Source organism: Opisthocomus hoazin, chromosome 3 (assembly GCF_030867145.1).
Source record: "Opisthocomus hoazin isolate bOpiHoa1 chromosome 3, bOpiHoa1.hap1, whole genome shotgun sequence".
In the NCBI taxonomy this organism is placed as follows: domain Eukaryota; kingdom Metazoa; phylum Chordata; class Aves; order Opisthocomiformes; family Opisthocomidae; genus Opisthocomus; species Opisthocomus hoazin.
The window spans coordinates 63,666,250-63,688,314 of record NC_134416.1 but is presented as its reverse complement, the minus strand read 5'-3'; the positions used below and the strand labels follow the sequence as shown (position 1 = coordinate 63,688,314).

The following is a 22,065-nucleotide window of genomic DNA, read 5'->3' as shown; positions in this document are numbered from 1 at the left end:
TCTTTTCAGTTGTGCCCAGTGACAGGACAAGGGGCAACAGGCACAAACTGAGACATGAGAAGTTCCATCTGAACATGAGGAAGCACTTCTTCACTTTGAGGTTGATGGAGCCCTGGAACAGGTTGCCCAGAGGGATTGTGGAGTCTCCTTCTCTGGAGATATTCAAGACCTGCCTGGACGAGGCCCTGTGCAGGCTGCTCTAGGTGATCCTGCTTTGTCAGGGGGTTTGGACTAGATGATCCCCAGAGTTCCCTTCCAAACCCTATGATTCTGTGATTCTGTGATTTAGGACTTGAGCACCAATGCTGGTAAGGTCAGGCAAGCAGACAGTGTTCAAACGTATTTCTTGCTCTGCTATGTCCTTTATCAGTTTAAGAATGAGGAATTATAAGGTATGTGAATTGATCGTATTTTATCTGTAGAAAGCTCATATTGGTGCTGTGTGTTCAGACAAGTGTCTCTCAAGAGTTCTCCTTTTTTCATTTGTCAGCTGGGTTTTAGCAATAAAAGTCAAGTTTCTGCTCTATGACCTTGTGACGTCTCAGAATTACTTTCAGAGATGGTAACACATTATGGCTCAGAAATGGTTTTTCCAAACCAAACTTAAAATACTGCAGATGGGAGTTTTTGATTTTTTGGGTGTTCCTAGGAATATTCCTATTTATTCTAAGTTTTTTGAAAAAACAATACTGTATAAAATAAGGGGCAGGGCGCTAGATGAGCATTTAAGTGACCTGTGTCTTCATGGCTCGGCATCTGCAGAAAGTTCCTTCTTTTTCCCCCTCCCACCATCTGTCTTGTCCATTTTTTCTGCAAACTTCCAAAGGCTAGGATGCGTCTGCCTGTGTGTATGAGCATCCTTCATTATAACAGGAGTGCTGTTATGTTGTTTTATTTACTATGATATAAACCTGTTTTGGAGTACTGGTGAATAATACCAATAGAAAAAATGCGAAATAAATGGTAAGTACTGAATAATACAAAAGTGAAGTATGTATACAGTGAACACAAATTTCAGTTTAGAAGAAATAAAACTTGCAAGTTAGAACCAGTAAAGGATGATAGTCATCTCTAGCAGTCTTCATAAAAAAAGAAGACCCTCTAATCCATTCTTCCAGGCAAAGTATCCAAGAGAATTTTCTCAGGGAGTGAATCCAGGCTCCAGATTCTTTATGAACCATAGCCAAAGGCAGTAATTTTTAAAAGCAAACTGAACTGTGAATCTGTGCTAAACTGGAACCATCTGTAAACAATTTTTTTATCAAAGACAACTGTGGAGAGCAAGTATTGTAATAATCATGTCTCAAAAGACTTTTTCCTTGTTTTTATTAACATTAAAATCTAAAGATAGGTTTCATAAGGTAAATGCTCATATGACCAAACTTAACTTAATTGGAACCATATGAAGTTTTTTGCATTTTCTACATTCAAATAATATAAAATGTCTCCACCAGATATTCTCTATCCCTGCTACCATTGTAATGAGTCTAAAAGCCCATAAACCCATGAAAGAACTACTGGAATGAAATGATTGTTCTTTACTGACAGTAAAACCAGGATTTTTATTTTAAATAAACCTTTTTTTATTATTAGTTTTTTTTCTCAGATGAGTCTTGTAGAATATCAGACACATATATAAACTAAAACCCAGCATTCAATATGTATTTCATTTGTAAATAAGGAATTGTAAAAATTCTGGTCACAATATTTGCTAGATGTTGAAACACTGAGGAGCATTTTTGAAGAAAAGATATCCACCCCAAAAAATGTGTTTCAGTCTGTCATGAATTATAGTAGTGTCCGAGAATACACTGTAAAATTGATGCTCATCTGTTGTCTCCATTACTATCAATACTCATCAAGTCAGAGAAGTTATTTTACTATGCAAAAAATTAGCATCTTTTGAAGAAGTATTAGGTCCATGCAGGATTAAAACAAATTGATGAATACCAACAAAACTTAGAAATAATACAGACAAGGGGAAAAGTATAGCCATTTTCACAGTTAGATTTTAACTCTATATCTTAATTTTACTGCTGGTCACCAAAATCCACTTCTGTGCAGTGTGTTTAAAATGTTCTAGATGGGAATCACTTCTTAATGCTTTTGATGAGTGTGATTGTAAGCATCTTACTTTACAAATAATTCTTTTTATTCATGGATAAATCCTTATCTATTTGTCTGTCTTATTGTCTATTTCTTTTTATCACATAAATTATAATCACAAGACTTCCCAGTGCATTTAGTATTAACAAACTACTTGACAGTGTCTGAAATAAACCAGATGATAAGTGGACCTGAAAACTTAACTAACCTGCCAAGACTTTAGACAAAGCATGTAGCTCAAAGGTTGAGGGACACAGAAACTGCACTGGATTGCAGAACCTGGTATCACTTCTCAGTTGCGCCCTGGCAACACCTCAGGGCAAGATGAAAGTGCCTACTGCCATGGCTTTTCGTATGCATACCCTGGAAAGAATATAAAGGGGGCAATCTAGATGTCTCAGCAAACTGATGCACGAAAGATGCTGATGGACTTACGTCTCAGCAAATATACATATTTCTTTTGGTGATTGCAGAACAGCTATTGAAATTCAAAGCAATAAAAAAATCAGCTCATAAGAACAAAGTTGTAGCAAGTACTTTGTTGACATAATGAAACTGAATACAAAAGAAGAAGAACTAACTTTCTTGGACCTGCGACAGTTCTATAAAGTGCCTTCTTATCACCTTTCAAACTTTAACCAAAAGAGTCAAGCTCCATTTTTTGACAGATTCTTCTGCAGTGGAAGTGTCTTTGAGCAACTGTAAACCCAACCGCTATGACATGTCCTAGTTGTCTCATTCATGAAGGTACTAAAAGCCTCCACAGTGTCAATGAGAAAAGGCAAGTTGCTCAAAAGAAAAAGTCAGAGTGTAAGGCCTTAATCATAGAATCATAGAATCATAGAAAGTTTTGGGTCAGAAGGGACCCCTAGAGGTCATCTAGTCCAACCCCCCTGCAGCGAGCAGGGACACCACTAAGTAGATCAGGTTGCTCAGAGCCCTGTCCAACCTGGTCTTCAATGTTTCCAGGGATGGACCCCCCACTACCTCTCTGGGCAACCTGTTCCAGTGTTTCACCACCCTCGTTGTAAAGAATTTCTTCCTTATATTCAGACTAAACCTACCCTGTTTTAGTTTAAAACCATTACCCCTTGTCCTGTCACTGCTGTCTCTACTAAAAAGATTGTCCCCATCTTTCCTATAGGCTCCCTTTAAGTACTGAAAGGCCGCAATCAGGTCTCCCCGCAGCCTTCTCTTCTCCAGGCTGAACAAGCCCAACTCTCTCAGCCTGCCCTCATAGGAGAGGTGCTCCAGCCCTCGGATCATTTTTGTAGCCCTCCTTTGGACCCGCTCCAACAGTTCTATGTCCTTCTTGAGCTGAGGGCTCCAGAGCTGAACGCAGTACTCCAGGTGAGGTCTCACCAGAGCAGAGTAGAGGGGCAGAATCACCTCTCTCAACCTGCTAGCCACGCTTCTCTTGATGCAGCCCAGGATACGGTTGGCCCTCTGGGCTGCCAGCGCACATTGCCAGCTCGTGTCCAGTCTTTCGTCTATCAGTACCCCAAGTCCCTCTCAGCAGGGTTGCTCTTGATCCTTTCATCCCCCAGCCTGTATTGACAGCGGGGATTACTCCGACCCAGGTGTAGGCCCTTGCACTTGGCCTTGTTGAACCTCATGAGGTTCACACAGGCCCACCTCTCCAGCTTTTCCAGGTCCCTCTGGATGGCATCCCGTCCTTCTGGTGTATCAACCGTACCACTCAGCTTGATATCATCTGCAAACTTGCTGAGGGTACACTCGATGTCGCTGTCCATGTCATTGATGAATTTATTGAACTGCACCAGTCCCAGTACGGACCCCTGAGGGACTCCACTCATCACTGGTCTCCATCCGGACATTGAGCCGTTGACCACTACCCTTTGGCTGCAACCATCCAACCAATTCCTTATCCACCGAATGGTCCACCCATCAAATCCATGGCTCTCCAATTTAGAGAGAAGGATGTTGTGGGGGACCGTGTCAAAGGCTTTACAAAAATCCAGATATATGACGTCCACTGATTTTCCCTTGTCCACCCTTGTTGTTACACCGTCATAGAAAGCCACTAGGTTGGTCAGGCAGGACTTGCCCTTGGTGAAGCCACGCTGGCTGTCTCGAATCACCTCCCTGGCCTCCATGTGCCTTAGCATATCTTCTAGGAGGATCTGTTCCATGATCTTCCCAGGCACAGAGGTGAGGCTGACAGGTCGGTAGTTCCCAGGGTCTTCCTTTCTACCCTTTTTGAAAAGGGGCACAATGTTTCCCTTTTTCCAGTCACTGGGGACTTCCCCTGACTGCCATGACTTTTCAAATATCATGGAGAGTGGCTTGGCAACTACGTCAGCCAGTTCCCTCAGGACTCTGGGATGCATCTCATCAGGTCCCATGGACTTCTGTACATTTAGTTTCCTCAGGAGGTCCCGAACCTGATCTTCACTTACAGCTGGAGGGATTTTACCCTCCTGGTCTCCTTCATGCCATCCATCGACTCGGGAGGGGTGAGGAGAGGGGTGAGGCTAAAAGTTGTTGAGTACCTCAGCTTTCTCCTCATCTGCTGTTGCCAGTTTGCCGGTCTCGCTCATGAGCGGGGGTACGCTTTCTTTGACCATCTTTTTTTCCGGCTGACATACCTGTAGAAGCCCTTCTTGTTATTTTTTGCATCTCTTGCCAAGTTCAGCTCCAGCTGTGCCTTGGCCTTCCTGACCCCATCCCTACACAACCGGGCAGCTTCCCTATACTCCTCCCAGGAAGCCAGTCCCTGCATCTAGTGCCTGTGCAGTTCCCTCTTCTTCCTTAGTTTGACCAGCATCTCTTGCCTCAGCCATGCCGGTCTCTTCCCTTCTCTGCCCGACTTCTTACACTTGGGGATCGAGAGCTCTTGCGCTCTCTGGAATACATCCTTAAAGACCTGCCAGCTCTGTTCTGTTCCCCTGTCCCTGAAGACCGTTTCCCAGGGAGTCCTTCTGACTATCTCCTTGAAGAGCTGGAAATTTGTCCTCCTAAAATTTAGGGTCCTGACTATGTGCTTGATTTTCATTCCAAGACCTTAGTCTTATCTAAATCATTCAAGTAAGCATACATATTATAGAAGTCATGGGATCCCACCACTGAGTGCTGGTCTCTGTCCTCCGCAACTGTCACTGAAAAGGTAAAGGAGAACATAACTCCTTTGTGACCTTGTCTGCCAAAACATACATGTGTAATTTCCCACCCCAGAATGTCTCCATAAACTCCCAATGTCAAGGACAGAACAGAAATTGAGGAATAAATTTGCCTTCCTATCTTTGAATGCTTGTGACTCCCAAACAGGGAAATCAGAGATCCTGAGGCAGTCTCCTTGTTACAGATCTCAACTGTTTTTCTTGGTTTCACAGCAGCTGCAGACAGCTTGCTTGGACAACATGGTGAGAGATGAGTCAGACCTCTCTGTGCATCAGGAATTTTCCTCATGCCCAACACTTCTGATGATTGGATGATGTAGGCAGGGTAGTTCGTACCAGAGGAGTTATCATATTGCAACTCAAAACTATGTAGATAGCTTTAGCAGGAAAAAATTGCTTCTATCAAAATGCAATGTGGTTGGAATTGTTGTCAGCAATGTTTCTACAATGTCAAAGCCTCCTGGGTCTGAGATCTCAAGCCTGAATTCAAACTCAACTACTTAATGAAGTCATATCTTGAATCAGAAATGCCTGACTCTTTTTACTGACTGAAAAGTTTAGGACAATAGTGTTTTTCCTTAGACAGCTTCTGACAATTAATGAAGTGGGCTCCTAATTTAGACACTCATAAAGAATGTTAAAACTTACCATGTTACTCACAGTTTAAAATACAAATTGCTGTAAAGCTTATATATAGAATGTTTGCTATCTGCCTAATATTTATTCAAAACCCTTTGCCACTGCAGATGAGAATGCTGTTTCTAAACACCAAAGAAGAATGCAGAACACTGAGGATGTTGAACAATTGGCATTGTTAAAGGTAACAGGGAGAGCTTTCATCCAAAACATACTATGTATCCCACAGATGCTGGTGTACCTCCCAGTGCTGGGATGATGTACAAAATGAGTGAATGCTGAGGCACGGCCACACATACAAAAAGGAAATCTAAGAGGAATTCCTTGACAGCCAGAGACAACTGGTTTTATGAAGAGAGCAGGTATGACATTTATTTTTCCCTTGCACATCTGTCTTCCTACTTTCTAAACTTTGGGACTTATTTTTGACTCCCTCGGGGTGCTCTAAGACAGAGCCTTGGTCACAACAGCAGCAAAACCCCAATTTCCTTGTTTTAAGATGGGGTTATATAGGTATAGGTGGTGCTCAAGAGCATGCAAAGGTGCTCTTGTAAAGGTGTCCTGCACTTTTGAAAAAACGGTGTGCACATTCAGAAGGTAGGATTGATAATCAGAAGAGATCTGTGGTTCACTACGCCTTACTGTTACTCTGTCATAATAGCTATCATGTTCCTAGTTTTCCTCCTTTCACTTTATCTGTTCATGTATCTTCCTCAGTTTCAAGTGGTCTGAGTAGTCCTAAAAAGCATCTCTGTTGTTGGAAAGGCTGTACAGGTTTTCAGACTAACCTGTCTCATATATTGAACTGTGTAAAGAACATTTGCAAGTAATTGGAAACACACAGTCACTTCACGGATGAATGACTCAGTCATTATATTTGAATTATAAATCCTGGCCCCCTCTATTCTTCATTACATAGTTTTGAAACCACCTTCAAACCCTGGCTGAAAAGCTCAGTATATTGTGTAAGATCTGGAAGATGAAGAGTATTCTGAGTTTTGACTCTGAATTATGTCAGATCCTATTTATGGGGAAGCATAAACATTGTCATCTACACTGACTACAGTACGGTAAATATTTAATTGAAATAGGCATAATTGTCTCAGAAGTACCAGAGAGTCAAAATGTTTGCAAATCTTGTACCAGGCTCTCATCTAGCTCCAGCAAAAGTAGGAGAGTTTTTAAAGAAAATCATAGACCTTTATGAAACCTGCTCTTAGGTTCTGAAACAAACAGCACTAACTGAGTATTAAAGTGTCTCTCTAACATTGATCCAGGAGTCACTGAGGACATTTTAAACTCCAGTGCAGATTATAGTCGATCCACTTTATCAGAAGTGGTAGCCTTTAGCCACTGTGAGAATATATAGATTCTGAAACCTTCAAAAATCGCTTGCTTTAACTTTCTTGCCATTGATGTTGAAGTGTTTTTCTTAAAAAAGTGTTTCTGTTTATGCAATTGCTAACAACTATTTGGGAATTTTCTAATGAAAACTTTTTTTTTTTTTTAGTTTTATTGAAAGCAATATGAATAGATGGAGAAATTAAGTATTCAGAAATTTCTTTGTCTTGAAAAGAAAGGAAAAAACCTCACTTATTGAAGTATTATGCTTTAACATTTTCAAGTTTTAGTTGCTTGCTCAAGTTTTAGTTATTTGATTGAAATGACCTTCCATGTGAGAATGTATTTCATTTTAAGAAAAAAAGATACATATTCTAAAATTAATTATTAAATGAGCAAGTAAAAAATGTTAGAGATTGCCAACTTGTGTTTTCTTTTTATGTTTAATATTTATTTTCGTAGAATTCAGGATTCTTATGGGCCAGGGAAAAATATATGTATATATTTAAAAATGGTTTACAGACAAGAATAGCAAAGTGAATAACTTAATCAAGATTTTTCCTATTTATTTTCATAGACTTTCTTTATTTCTCAGTTCAACTTTATAAAATAAACACTGAAAATTTTACAAGTTGTGTTATGCCTCCCATGGTCATTATGATTATGTTCAGTTCAGAAGAAGATTAGGAAGGTGCAGACTGGTCAGGAAGTACTTTGACTGGTCAGTGGAAGAAAAAGACTTCTAATCAGAAGATAGTATATTCTTTTACCCCTGTTCATTCTCTCAGAATTAGTTCTAGAGCTTACAATTATTCTACAGGCAAGGTAGTCCAACTTTGAGCAACAAAATCAATTAATCTAATTTATCATTGATCTATTTGACTAATGAAAGTCATGATATAATAGCAGGCAAAGGTATTCAATGATTCATGTGTTTTCTTCCAGTCCTGAGGAGCCGCAAATAGGAGTATGATTCCTCTGTTCAATTTCTGTCAATAATTATAAGCCTCTATGTAAAATATCACACTAGTTTTATCATAATTGACACTTTTTGCTTTTCAAATGCTTGCAGAGAGTGAGAAAAGGCTGAAGTATTTACCCATTCAGTCCTGTCCCTTCAGTAGTATTAAGGGTGACTAACCAAGGAAAGCTTCAGCATTGTGGTTTTGGGACTTTACATGTCAGACAGCCTAGTCCAATTACCTTTCCTATCCTGGCCTGCTGCAAGAAGGGTCATGTTTTGAAATGTAAAAAAGAGGAGTAAAAAATCCCCTTAGTTCTTTTGCCTAGGAACAAATCATGAAGGCAACTGGGAAGAGTAATCAGTACCCATGTCTACTCTTTCTCTTCCCTGCTCTGGAATCACATTTTTATCGTTGCATCACACGGAGCTTAGACGTTTGCGGATTTTTGTAAGTCTGGGATGCATTTAACTCTTTCCTTCCACAATGGTGGTAGAAAGTTCATCTCACCACAGTGATTGTTTATGATACGTTAAACAGAATTCTTTAACAGCAATGGGTGAAATATTTATGGCTTCTGTGAACGATGAAGTATTTCTACGCAGACAACTGGGGTGGTGTCCTGGGTTCAGCCAGGACGGGGTTAATTTTCACCAGGAGCCAGGAGGGAACACAGCCGGGCAGGCTGACCCAACCTGGCCAAACAGAGCAGGGTATTCCATACCATGTGCCATCATGCCGGGTTCCGGTTGAGGGGGAGCTGGGCAGCAGGAACTCACTTGCAGCTTGCAGCGGTGTCGGGCAGCGAGAATGGCTCTGTCCGTTCCTGCTGTTTGTGTTGTGTATTCCCCTTCTGTACCGTTGTTGTTACTGTTCCCTTTGTTTGCTGTTCTGTCAAACTGCCCTTATCCCGACCCACCGGTTTTTTGCCTGTTTCTTTCCATTCTCCTCCGCAACCCAGCAGAGGGAGGGGCGGCCACTTGGCCCTTTTGTTGCCAGCCGCAGCTAAACTATAACAGGTCGGGACAGCTGTTTACATGGACTGTGCTATGAAATCGCAAATGTAACAGAACAAGGAACAAAAATTTTTGATTCACAGTCTAATAGTTGTTTTTCCAGAGCCTGAATCCAGTGTTATCCTTCTTATGGAAGCCAACTGAGTTTTATTTCATTTTGCAAATGTGGCTTTCTTCACACTACCTGCCTCGCCGTGCTTAGTCTTCAGTAGGATTATGCAATTTACTTGCTTATGTGATACATACTAGCCACAACTATTCATTCTTTGCTGCCCTTTGGGAATGTAAAGAAAGACCCACATTCCCCTTTATCAATTTGTTAAAGTACAGGATGGCTCAGTTGCACCTCTGTAATGCTTATCTGTCTAGAAGCTTTACTATATTACAGTACACAAATATTGTACAACAGATCGTACAACAACATTTATGAGCAGCACATTCAGCAACAGTGCACACAGTGGATAAGACATAATCTCACTCTTCCTACAGAAGCAAAATATAGCCATCATCTTGTGTTTTTTCTGATGCCTGTGTATACAATCCTGAACGCTTCATCTATTTTCCTAGTAATTGATGTGAGACACCAAAAAAGTAGAAGTCATTGCCTTTCCAGTCCATCAGGTCAGTGATCCACAAATAAAGAAACATTCAGGCCAAGAATTAGAATAGATTACAGATCCGTTTCTTTTGTCTTCAGTGTACTTGAAAAATAGAGACCCTTATGGAAATCTTTGTATGAGTTGGGTTTCTTGGTTTGTTTTGCTTTTTTTTCTGGTAATAAATCAATTTTTTTCGCAATGTTCATATATGCAAACACAGAATTAATATACCAGTGCAGTCGTAATGGAGATATTGAAGTATGTCAAGTATATAGAATATTTTAAACATTAAATGCATTTTACCAACTTTGTAAGTAAATGCTTGCATAAAATTATTTGAATGATCTCCTACAAATCAGATCTTATATTTGCACAACGTATTTATTTGAGTATAGCTGAGGATAACCAAATGAGGTTAAAGAAGACAAGAACTCTCGGTTAAGACTGTCTTTCATTAAGCTCAACTGTGATTGTCATTCTGCTACGCAGTAAAAGATCTGGGACGCTGAAGGTCAATTACTAATAGGAGGAGTCAATAAAGTGAAGTCTGGTATTTTCTTAGCATCATTTGTTATATTTACAAAAGTACATGAGTACATCCACATCAGAGGTAGATAACAATGAACACAGAGAAGATCTTGTTGGTGATTTTGATTGAAGTATTAAAGAAAACTCTCTCAAAAGTAGAATTATATAAGAATTACTCAAACAGAAAAACACTTTTCAGCCTTTGCCACAAGACTACCAAAGCATTTCCCGTGCAATATTGTCCTTCTTCCATTCTTCCATGGCTATAACCCTGCTAGTGTGCTGCAAAAGAGAAATGACAAAATGGTTTAAACACACACTGTCTATAGGACTTGTGTGAAGATTTTTCCACAATTAAAAAAACTAATACATGTTCATTGACCTTTTATACAATAACAATGAATCTTAACATACAATTTGCTTTATTTAACTCTCTTAAATTTTAGCAGTCGGTTTAAACTTACCTTAAAGTCACATGTCTGTATTAGAAGTACCTTTCTTTGTGAAAAGAAAGTTTGCATATTCATTTTCCTGGTATGTATGTCATATGGACAATGCTGGTTCTTTCTTAATTCACAAAGACTCTGTGGAATTAATGTGTCAAGATCCAACAAAAAGAGCACCGAATACACAAATGAATTTGATTTAATAGAACTAAGTACCTTTTCCAAGGTAACTAACAGGTCAAATTGCTTGAAAGATCTCTTTTATTGGCTCGAAATACATATTGCTTGTTCAATAAACAGTGCTTTAATTGTATTATATGAAGTAATGTTTAGGGAATACTGGTTTTGTTTGATTTTTCTAAACAGTGGGTGTAAATATGTATGTATGTATGAACAAGTGTGCATACACTGTTTATTTTAGCAGTATTTAACTCATAGTTACACAGAGCAGTACCGTCTGAACTCCTGAAGTTGCAGGGCAAAGAAAGGTACTGCTGTCTCTCCTAACATGTTTCATTCTATCAGGTTGTAATTTTTGAGTCATCAATTTTGTCTAAGCAACTGTCTCATTAGGCTACAAGCAAAACAAATATAATGAACATGGGATTTGATTTTTCATTAAATTAGTGAAGTTTCTGTCAGAGGACACAAAAGCAAAATCACAAAGTTAAACCAAAAAGTGAGAGGATGAGCCTTTGAATATCCAGCACAAGTATAGACAAGATGATATTGAATAAAGTTATTTTCAGCAAGAACTCTCCTTGTAGCAGAGGAAGTAATCTTTGCTTTTCCAAGGTCGTGTTTAGTTTTCTGAAAAATAGTAGAAATATTTTCTCCAACTCTTAGCACACACACAAAATATATCATTCCACAGTATTACCAGGCTGACTAGAAATTCTATTATCTGAAAAGGGTGCAAGTTCTGTAGTTTAAATGTTATCCTTACCACCTCACAAATTGTTCCAATACAATGGTAAAAATAGATCTGTACTAAACTGTTCTTTGTGGAAAGAAAGAAATAATATTCTAAAGACAGAAATGCTTGCATATTTGCCATTTGAGTTTATCTGGATTTACCAGACTGCTCACAGGAACTTTTCTTACATTCTGAGTTTCAGAGATGGTCTTGGTTCGGGCTATCTCTGTTACATTAGATTGACAAATTGTCTCATCAGATTTAGTTTGTCACATGTCGCTTAACAAAACCAGGGAATACAATAGTCATGAGGATACTTATATATACACCTATTCCAGTAATGCAAAGAGATTCCTTATACTGCTAGTGTCCACTCTCCTTTTAAGTCTCACCTATGAAAAGACTAAAAGCAGAGACAGGTGGAGTCCAAACATTCATGAAGTTATTATTAAAATTGTTGAAAATCCAGCCGCAAAAGCTAACCGAATTGTTCCTTCTTTGTTTAAGGCTTTATTTAAAAATTTTACTCCTTCTTTTAAAAACTTATCACCAAGGAACCACAGAATACATGATTCAAGGCACAGAAGAGTATTACAGAAGGAGGAAAAAGTGGAGGAAAAAAATTGGAAAGTGTAGGATTGCTTGTTAAGTTGGTTTTATGTGTGTGAAACACAATGATCTTTATGGCAAAAGGAGCATCGAGCTGCTGCAAAATAATGCTCATGATGGGACTTGGCTCTTGTAGGCCAGTTATTATCTGATTCCCAAGGTTGCAGTGGTAGACTCACTAGGATCTTAAAATTAATTACTCCTATTATTTCAGATGAAATTGAGAGAAAAAGGGGGTAGGAAATAACAGAAATATGTTAGAAGACCACAGATGCAGTAAACAATTCTGAGGATAATGTTCATCTTTAAATTGTATGCCTTTTAACTGAATTGCGTTCAGTAGATCTTCTTGTGCTTTAAAAGTTTCACAATGTTTCTGGGTGACTTTTTATAATAAAGAAAACCAATATTATTTAATCCATTTGCGTGTACATAAATGTATATATATATATAAAACAATAAAATATGCTTCATGAACTTGGGCCACTGATCCCAAGTAGAAGTTAATAAACCGGACTCACAACAGTAACTAGAAGATATGATCAGAACAAAGGTATAAATACAGTGCCGAAGTTAGTATACAACTTCAAAAATCATGAAACAATTTCACAGTATAGAAAATATTGTTCATATACATTTTGAGGACAGCTTTTACAGCAAAATAATGGATCAGTCTATTAACCCTTTAATATTTAATATTTAATTTAATAATCATATAAAAATAGATTTTTGACATCACTGCTGTGATGCAAAAAAACCAAAGCCAGCATAAGTCTCTTTCAAATTTTATTTGGGATCTCTATATTCACTACTTATTCCTTGTTAATTTCCGGTATATTCATTCTTGAAGAAAATCCCAAACTTTGGTGAATTTAAAAATCAGACATTCACATCTGTCCCTAACCAGTTCGTTGAACTGATTGAAGAAAGGATGTGAATTCAAACGAGAAACATCTATCTCTACATTAGATTCATACAGAATCACAGAATAGTAGGGGTTGGAAGGGACCTCTGTGGGTCATCTAGTCCAACCCCCCTGCCGAAGCAGGGTCACCTACAGCAGGCTGCACAGGACCTTGTCCAGGCAGGTCTTGAATATCTCCAGAGAAGGAGACTCCACAACCTCCCTGGGCAGCCTGTTCCAGTGCTCCGTCACCCTCAGAGGGAAGAAGCTCTTCCTCATGTTCAGACGGAACTGCCTGTGCCTCAGTTTGTGCCCATTGCCCCTTGTCCTGTCACTGGGCACCACTGAAAAGAGCTTGGCCCCATCTTCCTGACACCCACGCTTCAGATATTTGTAGGCATTTATAAGGTCCCCTCGCAGCCTTCTCTTCTTCAGGCTGAACAAGCCCAGTTCCCTCAACCTCTCCTCGTAGGGGAGATGTTCCAGTCCCCTCACCATCCTCGTAGCCCTCCGCTGGACTCTCTCCAGTAGCTCTTCATCTTTCTTGAACTGGGGAGCCCAGAACTGGACACAGTACTCCAGATGAGGCTTCACCAGGGCAGTGTAGAGAGGAAGGAGAACCTCCCTCGTCCTGCTGGCCACAAACATGCTCACAAACACAAATACGCTCAGGTATAGTAGATAACACAATGTCCATAAGAATCTGTCTGTTGGCAGGCCTTGCTTACAGAAAAATAACTTCAGATTCACTGACATGAAATATGAGAGCACTACAACACCAAGACACAGACTCTCCAACAGTGAATGCTTTCAACAAGAATCTATAACATTTCTTACAGACACTCATATCTGCAGGATTAGTATCCAAAAAAAGAAGAAAAATATCTAGCACACCAATGCCATAAATGTAATGGACCCTCAAGGAGTCTCAAGCTTCAAGGAGTCTCAAGGAACCTCAGTCTTCATCTTCATAGAATCATAGAATGCTTAGAGTTGGAAGGGACCTGTAGAAGTCGTCTAGCCCAACCCCTCTGCAGTGAGCACAATATCTTCAACTAGATCAGGTTGCTCAAATCATTGTCCAACCTGGCCTTAAATGTTTCCAGGGATGAGGCCTTCACTACCTCTCTGAGCAACCTGTTCCAGTGTTTCACCACCCTCATGGTAAAAAATTTCTTCCATATATGTCGTCTAAATCTATCCTCCCTTAGTTTAAAGCCATTACTCCTTGCCCTGTCGCAACAAGCCCTGCTGAAAATATTTTCCCCATCTTTCCCATTAGCCCCCTTCAAGTACTGAAAGGCTGCTATAAGGTCTCCTCACAGCCTTCTCTTCTCCAGGCTGAACAACACCAGCTCTCAGCCTGTCCTCATAGGAGAGGTATTCCAGTCTCAGATCATTTCTGTGGCCCTCTTCCAGACCTGCTCCAACATGTCCATGTCCTTCTTCACAGAATCACAGAATGTTTGGGGTTGGAAGGGACCTCTGTGGGTCATATAGTCCAACCCTCCCGCCAAAGAAGGGTCACCTACAGCAGGCCGCAGAGGACCTTGTCCAGGCAGGTCTTGAATATCTCCAGAGAAGAAGACTCCACAACCTCCCTGGGCAGCCTGTTCCAGTGCTCCGTCACCCTCAGAGGGAAGAAGCTCTTCCTCATGTTCAGACGGAACTTCCTGTTCTTCATTTTGTGCCCATTGCCCCTTGTCCTGTCACTGGGCACCACTGAAAAGAGCTTGGCCACATCCTCCTGACACCCACCCTTCAGATATTTGTAGGCATTTATTAGGTCCCCTCGCAGCCTTCTCTTCTTCTGGCTAAACAAGCCCAGCTCCCTCAGCCTCTCCTCGTAGGAGAGATGTTCCAGTCCCCTCATTATCCTCATAGCCCTCCGTTGGACTCTCTCCGGTAGCTCCTCATCTTTCTTGAAGTGGGGAGCCCAGAACTGGACAGAGTACTCCAGATGAGGTCTTCTGCTAGGGGATCCAGAACTGGACATAATAGTCTATCTGGGGTCTCACCAGAGCAGAGTAGAGGGGCAGAACCATCTCCCTCAACCTGCTGGTCATTCTTCTCTTGATGCAGCCCAGGATACCATTGGCCTTCTGGGCTGCAAGTGCCGACTGGAGGCTCACGTCAGGCTTTTGATCCACCAGTAACCCCAAGTCATTCTCCTCAGGGCTGTTCTCAATCCCTTCATCCCGCAGCCTGTATTGACAGAGAGGGTTTCCCTGACCCATATATAGGACCTTGCACTCGGCCTTGTTGAACCTCGTGAGGTTCACACATGCCTATCCTCTCCAGCTTGTCCAGGTCCCTCTGAATGGCATCCCATCCTTCTGGCGTGTCAACTGTACCGCTCAGCTTGGTGTCATCTACAAACTTGCTGAGGGCGCACTTGATCTCATGAAGTCATTGATGAAAATTTTAAACATCACTGTTCCCAGTATGGACCCCTGAGGAGCACCACTTGTCACATATCTCCATCTGGACATCGAGCCTTTGACCACTACCCTCTGGCTGTGAACTTCCAACAAATTCCTCATCCACAGAACAGTCCACCCATCAAATCCATAACTCTCTAATCTACAGAGAAGGATGTTGTGGGGTACCACATCAAAGGCTTTAGAAAAGTCCAGATAGATGACATCCATAGCTCTTCCCTTGTCCACTGATCTAGTCCCGCCATCTTAGAAAGCCACTAGGTTGGTCAGGCAGGACTTGCACTTGGTGAAGCCGTGCTGGCTGTCTCAAATCACTTCCCTGTCTTCCAAGTGTCTTACTGTAACTTCTAGGAGGATCTGTTCCATGATCTTCCCAGGCACAGAGGTGAGGCTGACAGGTTGGTAGTTCCCAGGGTCCTCCTTTCCACCCTTTTTAAAAATGGGCACAATGTTTCACTTCTTCCAGTCACCCGGGACTTTGCCTGACTACCATGACCTGTCAGATATTATGGAGAGTGTCTTGGCAACTACATCAGCCAATTCCCTCAGGACTCTGGGATGCATCTCATCAGGTCTTATAGACTTTTGTATGTTCAGGTTCCTCAGGTGGTCCTGAACCTGGTCTTCCCTGACAGTGGGAGGGCCTTTGCCCTTCTGGTCCCCACCTTGCAGTCCATCTCCTGGGGAGGGGTGACGAGAGAGATTGCCAGTCTTTGTCTTAAAAGAAGATAGGTAGTAAGTCAGGAACATAGGCTTATTATGGAAAGAGCATTATGTCCTCTGGCACATCTGAATGTGCCTGAAATCAAAAGTACAGACAAACTGGAAGGTGGGATCACTTGTGATGAACCTCTACTAACATTACTAGCTACTTTCACTTCTCACTCTTGCAGAAATGTTGTAATTAACTTTGCCTCAGCATAAGAACTCCCTCAAAACAATCAAATTTCATGTACAGCTAACTAAGAATGATCATAGGAAAAAAAGTAAAACAGTTGGAAAGTCTAGTTGGCTGCATTTCACCACTGCTTATGAAAAATTTTTGCCATGATGCCACCAAATTGGTGTGCAAGCAAGGACTGGGTTGGAGTTTCAAACAATTCCTTTCGAAAAAGCAACTCTGTGTATCCTGAGACAATCTAGAAGACTATGCCCATCATTTTAGGGGATAATTTTGTGGAAGCCTGTATAGTAACCAAAATATAAGAGCAGAATGTGTAATTATTATTTTCACTAGATACCTTGAACATTGGATAAAGTACGTAAAACAGCAAGCTCAGTGATAGCTACATAGGCCTCGTAAGCAGGAACAGGTAGCTCTTTCCCAGGAATCTGAATGCTGTCAAAGCTAAACTGCTACCAAGCCATACAGTTTAAAGTTAGTGTTGATGTATCTGCATGACCTATATCACAATATGTGATATGAATAACCATGAGCTACTGTAGTTGTTTCTACTAATACTATGCTGATGCTAATTCATAGCTTGCTTGACTCTGGCTTTTTATAAAGGTAGAAAAAGAATTAGAGGAAACAGAGCAACTATGCGTTTTTTCGTTCTATGCTTAGAACACAAAATCCTGAAATGTCAGTATATAAAATAAGTATGCATGTATATACCTATGTTATGTAGATGAAAGAAAATAAACAGTTTCTATAGCTAATATTCCTTTCCATAGTATAAGTTCAGTTACATAAAAGGGAGATTTTGTTTACTAAGTTTACTTTGACATTTGAGTTCAGTTATTGTCAGGGCAGAAGACAAGCTGATTAGGTCATTTGCATCATCTAAATGGAATTCTGAGTAATGTCATCATTCAATGGGCCATTGAGAACAGAAAAGTGATTGTACCCCATCAAACCAAGCTTTATAATCAAGTACGTAATACTTGGAATGTCTGTGCAGATAAAAAGTCTAATTGGCTGGTATTCTGGTAAGGAATATGGACTTTAAATTTGAAAAGGATACTTAGGAGGGGAAAAAAAAGAAAACACAAAGAAGAAGAACACCTCCCAAGTGAATCCACGTTTACAGCCAAACTTATTCATGTTAGACTGATTTGAGATCACCTTTCAACATTTTGTGGTACAGCCAATAAAAAAAATATTTTCAGTAATAAATTCATTTCATCTATAGCCATTATAGTTGGTTTAATCTTATGCAGGAAGTGTACTGGGTACCTTTGGTATATGTTTCAAAATTAAAAAAATACCAAAACACACACTCAAAAAAGCCCAAACCAAAACACAACAAAAATACCCCCAAAACTCCTCAAGTCCCCCAATTTTGTACAAATTCTGAACAATTTTCTCCTTATCTAACTGAATTAATTTCCTAACTCTTACAGCTATGAATATTCCACATACTAAATATCTCACCAATTCAATAACAGACCTCAGCAGATGTTGACTATTGTTTCTATAGTGGATTATGTATTTCCTAATGTAGAAATGTTCAAGACATCCATATTTCAAGAGGAACAGTAGGGATCACTATCCAATCCAGCTTTAATCAAGCTTGTACAGGTGCAGACATATTTAACTTTGACTGCCTGAACCTCTTGACGTTAAATCAAATGGCTCAAGTTATTCCAAAGTGTAAAATGCACTTTCATTTAAAATGTATACCAGCAATGGATATGTATTTAACTTGTAGTCTATTAAAATAGCCTTTGTCAGCAGAACATTGCAGGGATTTAAATGTGTGTTAACAAATTACCTGCATTCAGAACATCAACTTCACCTGAATCTCCTGAGTTATGAAATTCAGCATGATCAAAAAGAGAAAGGAGAGTGACAGGCTAGGTTAGACTTTTTTGGAATTGTAATGTCCTCACTTTCAGTACAACTGGCAAGAGTTTTAAGAAACTGGAGAATGTCTTTTATTGAATGGAATATGAAGTAGTCCCGAGAATAATACTGTATTTAACCTCTATACTACAAAGAACATATATTCATATACCACTATATCTTACCTTAGACCAGTGTCAAAGAAGAGAAGGAGTTCAATCCTATAAGGTACTGAGTGATCTGGCTGTGATCCAGCAAAGCACTCAACTGTGAGTTTAAATTTAAGTACATGGATCATGCCACTAACTTCAATGGGATTATGCTTAAAGATAAACTAACCTTAAATGCTATGCTGGATCACAGTCACAGTGCTTAGCACTGGGTGAATGCAAATCTGACCTGAGGAGCATTTTCCTCTCTCTGTTTCCAGAGAGAGCTCACAAAATACGTTCAAAGTTCCTTTCAGGAAAGAGAGTTCACATGATAGCCAGACTGAACAGGTTCAGAGGGGTGGGACGATTTGTAAACCTTGAGATGCCTGTGTTCAGAGAAATAAATAAACAAACAGACAACACTCTTTGACTTTCCTAGATTCAGATATTCATTTTTTCATTTAACATGACTGAGTCTGCACAGGGACATAGACAAAGCAGAAAAAAACGAGTGAAAGAGTAAAGACACAGGCAAACAGTGTTCCCTATTTTCCTTTGCCAAATTTCTCTCTTGATTTTAGCTGTGGCCTCTGTTACTTATGTAATTGAAAAGAACAAGAAGACTCTAAGTTTAAGAGTGTATGAATACCCTCACAGAATATGTGTCAGTTGAAACCAGACAATGCAGTTTATACAATTAGACATAAGTGACATTCTTATGGGCCTGCTGCTGTTCCAGCTGAAAACAACAGGAAAGCGAGCTTAGGAAACAAAGAATATTTCAAAAAGAAAAAGCTGTGCTTTTTAGCATTATATGTTAAGCTTACTAACTTTGCATTCAGTATGCAAGTTCTGAACTTTTCTTGGCTCCCATCAGTGTAGAGAAGACCTGGTTAGAGCACTGGAGCTAGCTGAAGGAAGACAGAGGAATCATACTTGTTGTCTTTAAAAAAATGAAGGAAGTGAGAAAGAACAAATCTCATGTACTGTTCTACCACTCACCTATTCTTGATGGATGGCAAGAAAGGTTTTGCCCCAATTTTTCTTTTCTTTATTATTTTCAGGTCATATTGCCAACTCATTGGGCCGATAACAAACCTGAAAGCTTGTATCTGTCACAACAACTACGCGCAGATGGTGAAAATGGGCTGTGCAACACTATTTTAGCAGGGCAATAATATGACTCAAATAAACATGTAATAGTTGCTTCATCCTGGACATCTTGACTGTCAAAATGAAAATCAAGCCACACTAAGCTTCCTGTAAAAAGCAAAAGAGAAAATGTCCCCTAAAACAGCATTCAAATACCTAGGACTGTCTCAACAAAACTCGGCCACATGTGGCTTTCTCGAAGGCTTGAATCTTATTTAAAAATAATACGCAATACACACAATAGGGCTCCAGATTTCAAGGGAAATAATTAAAGACAGCATCACACTTTCTAGCTAATAGCTCGCATTGAAGCAATGGGCAGCTCTGGCAAAAGTCTGCTACAGTGCACCCTGCAGTACGATCAAATCAAACTGATAAAGAATTCTATCAGAGGTTAGTGAACATGAGACACTTTTGAAATACAAAGTGCCCAAGCAGCTCAGCATGTGTGCTTTTTTTTTCCCCCTTAAGTTTATCTTATTCCCACAATTCAGCTTCTCACCTTTTCATCATATCCATCAGTCTCTTCCTTGTTGAGAAACAATTGTATCCTAGGAATCTCTTGAACTAATTTATACTCTTTCCTTTATTCTCATTTCCTTCAATCTTGTTCTATGGCTTTATTATCTTTTATACGAGTCATGCCCCAATTATCTATTTACTCCTAGATACTTAATGCTATAAAACGTTCTTCAGATTCAAAATCTGTCATCAACATGTATTGGTTCCTTTCACAAACTGGAAAGCTCAAATTTGATTCACACCTTGAAATTCAAAGAATGGTCTGTAGTCATGCAGGTACATTTTATGTTTCCATCAAATAATCATAACAATATTTTAAAGCAAGAACGTGTTTTCTCAACTATATTCCCATAGATCCACCTTTATAACTCCATAACCAAGTCAGTTAAAACCACAAACAGGGGACTTCCTGATGTTCCATTGTACACAGATTTTTTCCTTCAACTTATGAAGCAAATAGAAAAGAGGTTACTGGTTTTATGCAGTGTAGGAACTCCTCACCTAGTCTTTTGAAATGCATTTGCAGAATGTCCTGGGTTCGGCGAGGACAGGGTTAATTTTCACCAGAATCCAGGAAGGGGCACAGCCGGGGGGGGGGCTGACCCAACCCCAACCTGGCCAAACAGAGCCGGGTATTCTATACCATGTGCCGTCATGCTGGGTTCTGGTGGGGGGGATGGTGCGGCAGGAACTCAATCACGGCTCAGGAGGGCTCAGTGGCGGTTCGGTCCAGGAGAACGGCTCTGTGGGTCGTGCGGTTTATTCTGTGTATTCCCCTTATCTCTATCATTGTTGTTACTGTTCCCTTTGTTTGCTGTTCTGTTAAACTGCCCTTATCCCAAACCACCAGTTTTCTGCCTGTTTCTTTCCATTCTTCTCTGCACCCCGGCGGGGGGAGGGGCGGCCGTGTGGCACTTTTGTTGCTGGCCACAGCCCAAACCAGAACATTAAATTTGGCGCCCAAGTGTGGGGCAGGGATAACGGCAGGGCTGAGCAGTGGGTGTTAAAACAGTTTTCTTAGGTTTTGTTATAAATTTTTGTACGTATTGACTGTGTTAGTTAAGTAGTCGCTGGTAAAAATGTTGCTGACTTTGATCAGATGGTTGTGGTTTTTGAATCCTTATTTGCTGTATCTGTTCGCTGCCATGCTGTTCATTACCTCGGGCAAAAAGGACCAGGATGATGATTTTGCTCTACCGTACGATATCGACTTATGACATGATGACATCACTGTGCATGAAATTAGGCTTGTATTTGCATGCAGCACTGTGGTCTTTTCCATACCTCGGATCCTATGTCTTAGAATTTGTTAATAATCAAACCCAATCTGTGGGGAAAACCGGAGGGGATTCCTTCCCCCACTCTTTCGCCTCCCCTCTCTCCTTCAGGCTGATCCTAAAAGCTTTTGAGAATTTCAGGTACCTGTGGGATGCTCAGGACAGCACTCTCCTTTTGTTCTGCCTCCTGAATGGGTTTCAGCTTTTGTTTAGGGTAAAACAAGTAGTTAAGAACATCATGCAGAGACCTGCCCCGGGGCTGGATAGCTGTGAGTGGCTGGGTGTGTGGGACTGCATGGGAAAGCACCTAGGGCAGTGGACACCCCCGATGTTTTTTAAACTCACCCCTGAACAAATAAAGAATCCGGACAAACTAGTAAAATATCTGCAAAAAGTGTGCTGTCACCCTGGGAACTCCAGAGAGACGCAAATCACAGCAATGTGCTGGGGTCTGGCCCACACCTACCGAGCCCTGTTCAACACTGTTCGGTGCCTTAAAGGGGAAAGGGGGGGGAAACGAAGCGGCAGGT

At 40.4% G+C, this 22,065-nt stretch overlaps 1 protein-coding gene across 5 annotated transcripts in view; it reads left to right on the top strand.

The window, feature by feature from the left end:
* CDH19 (cadherin 19) overlaps positions 1-22,065 on the top strand; it is a 153,810-nt gene that overhangs the window by 4,002 nt on the left and 127,743 nt on the right. For all 5 annotated transcript variants that reach the window (XM_075416536.1, XM_075416535.1, XM_075416534.1 and 2 more), the window contains exon 2: positions 6,112-6,244. The gene's annotated coding sequence lies outside the window, so the exon portion shown is untranslated. The remainder of the gene's footprint in view (positions 1-6,111; positions 6,245-22,065) is intronic.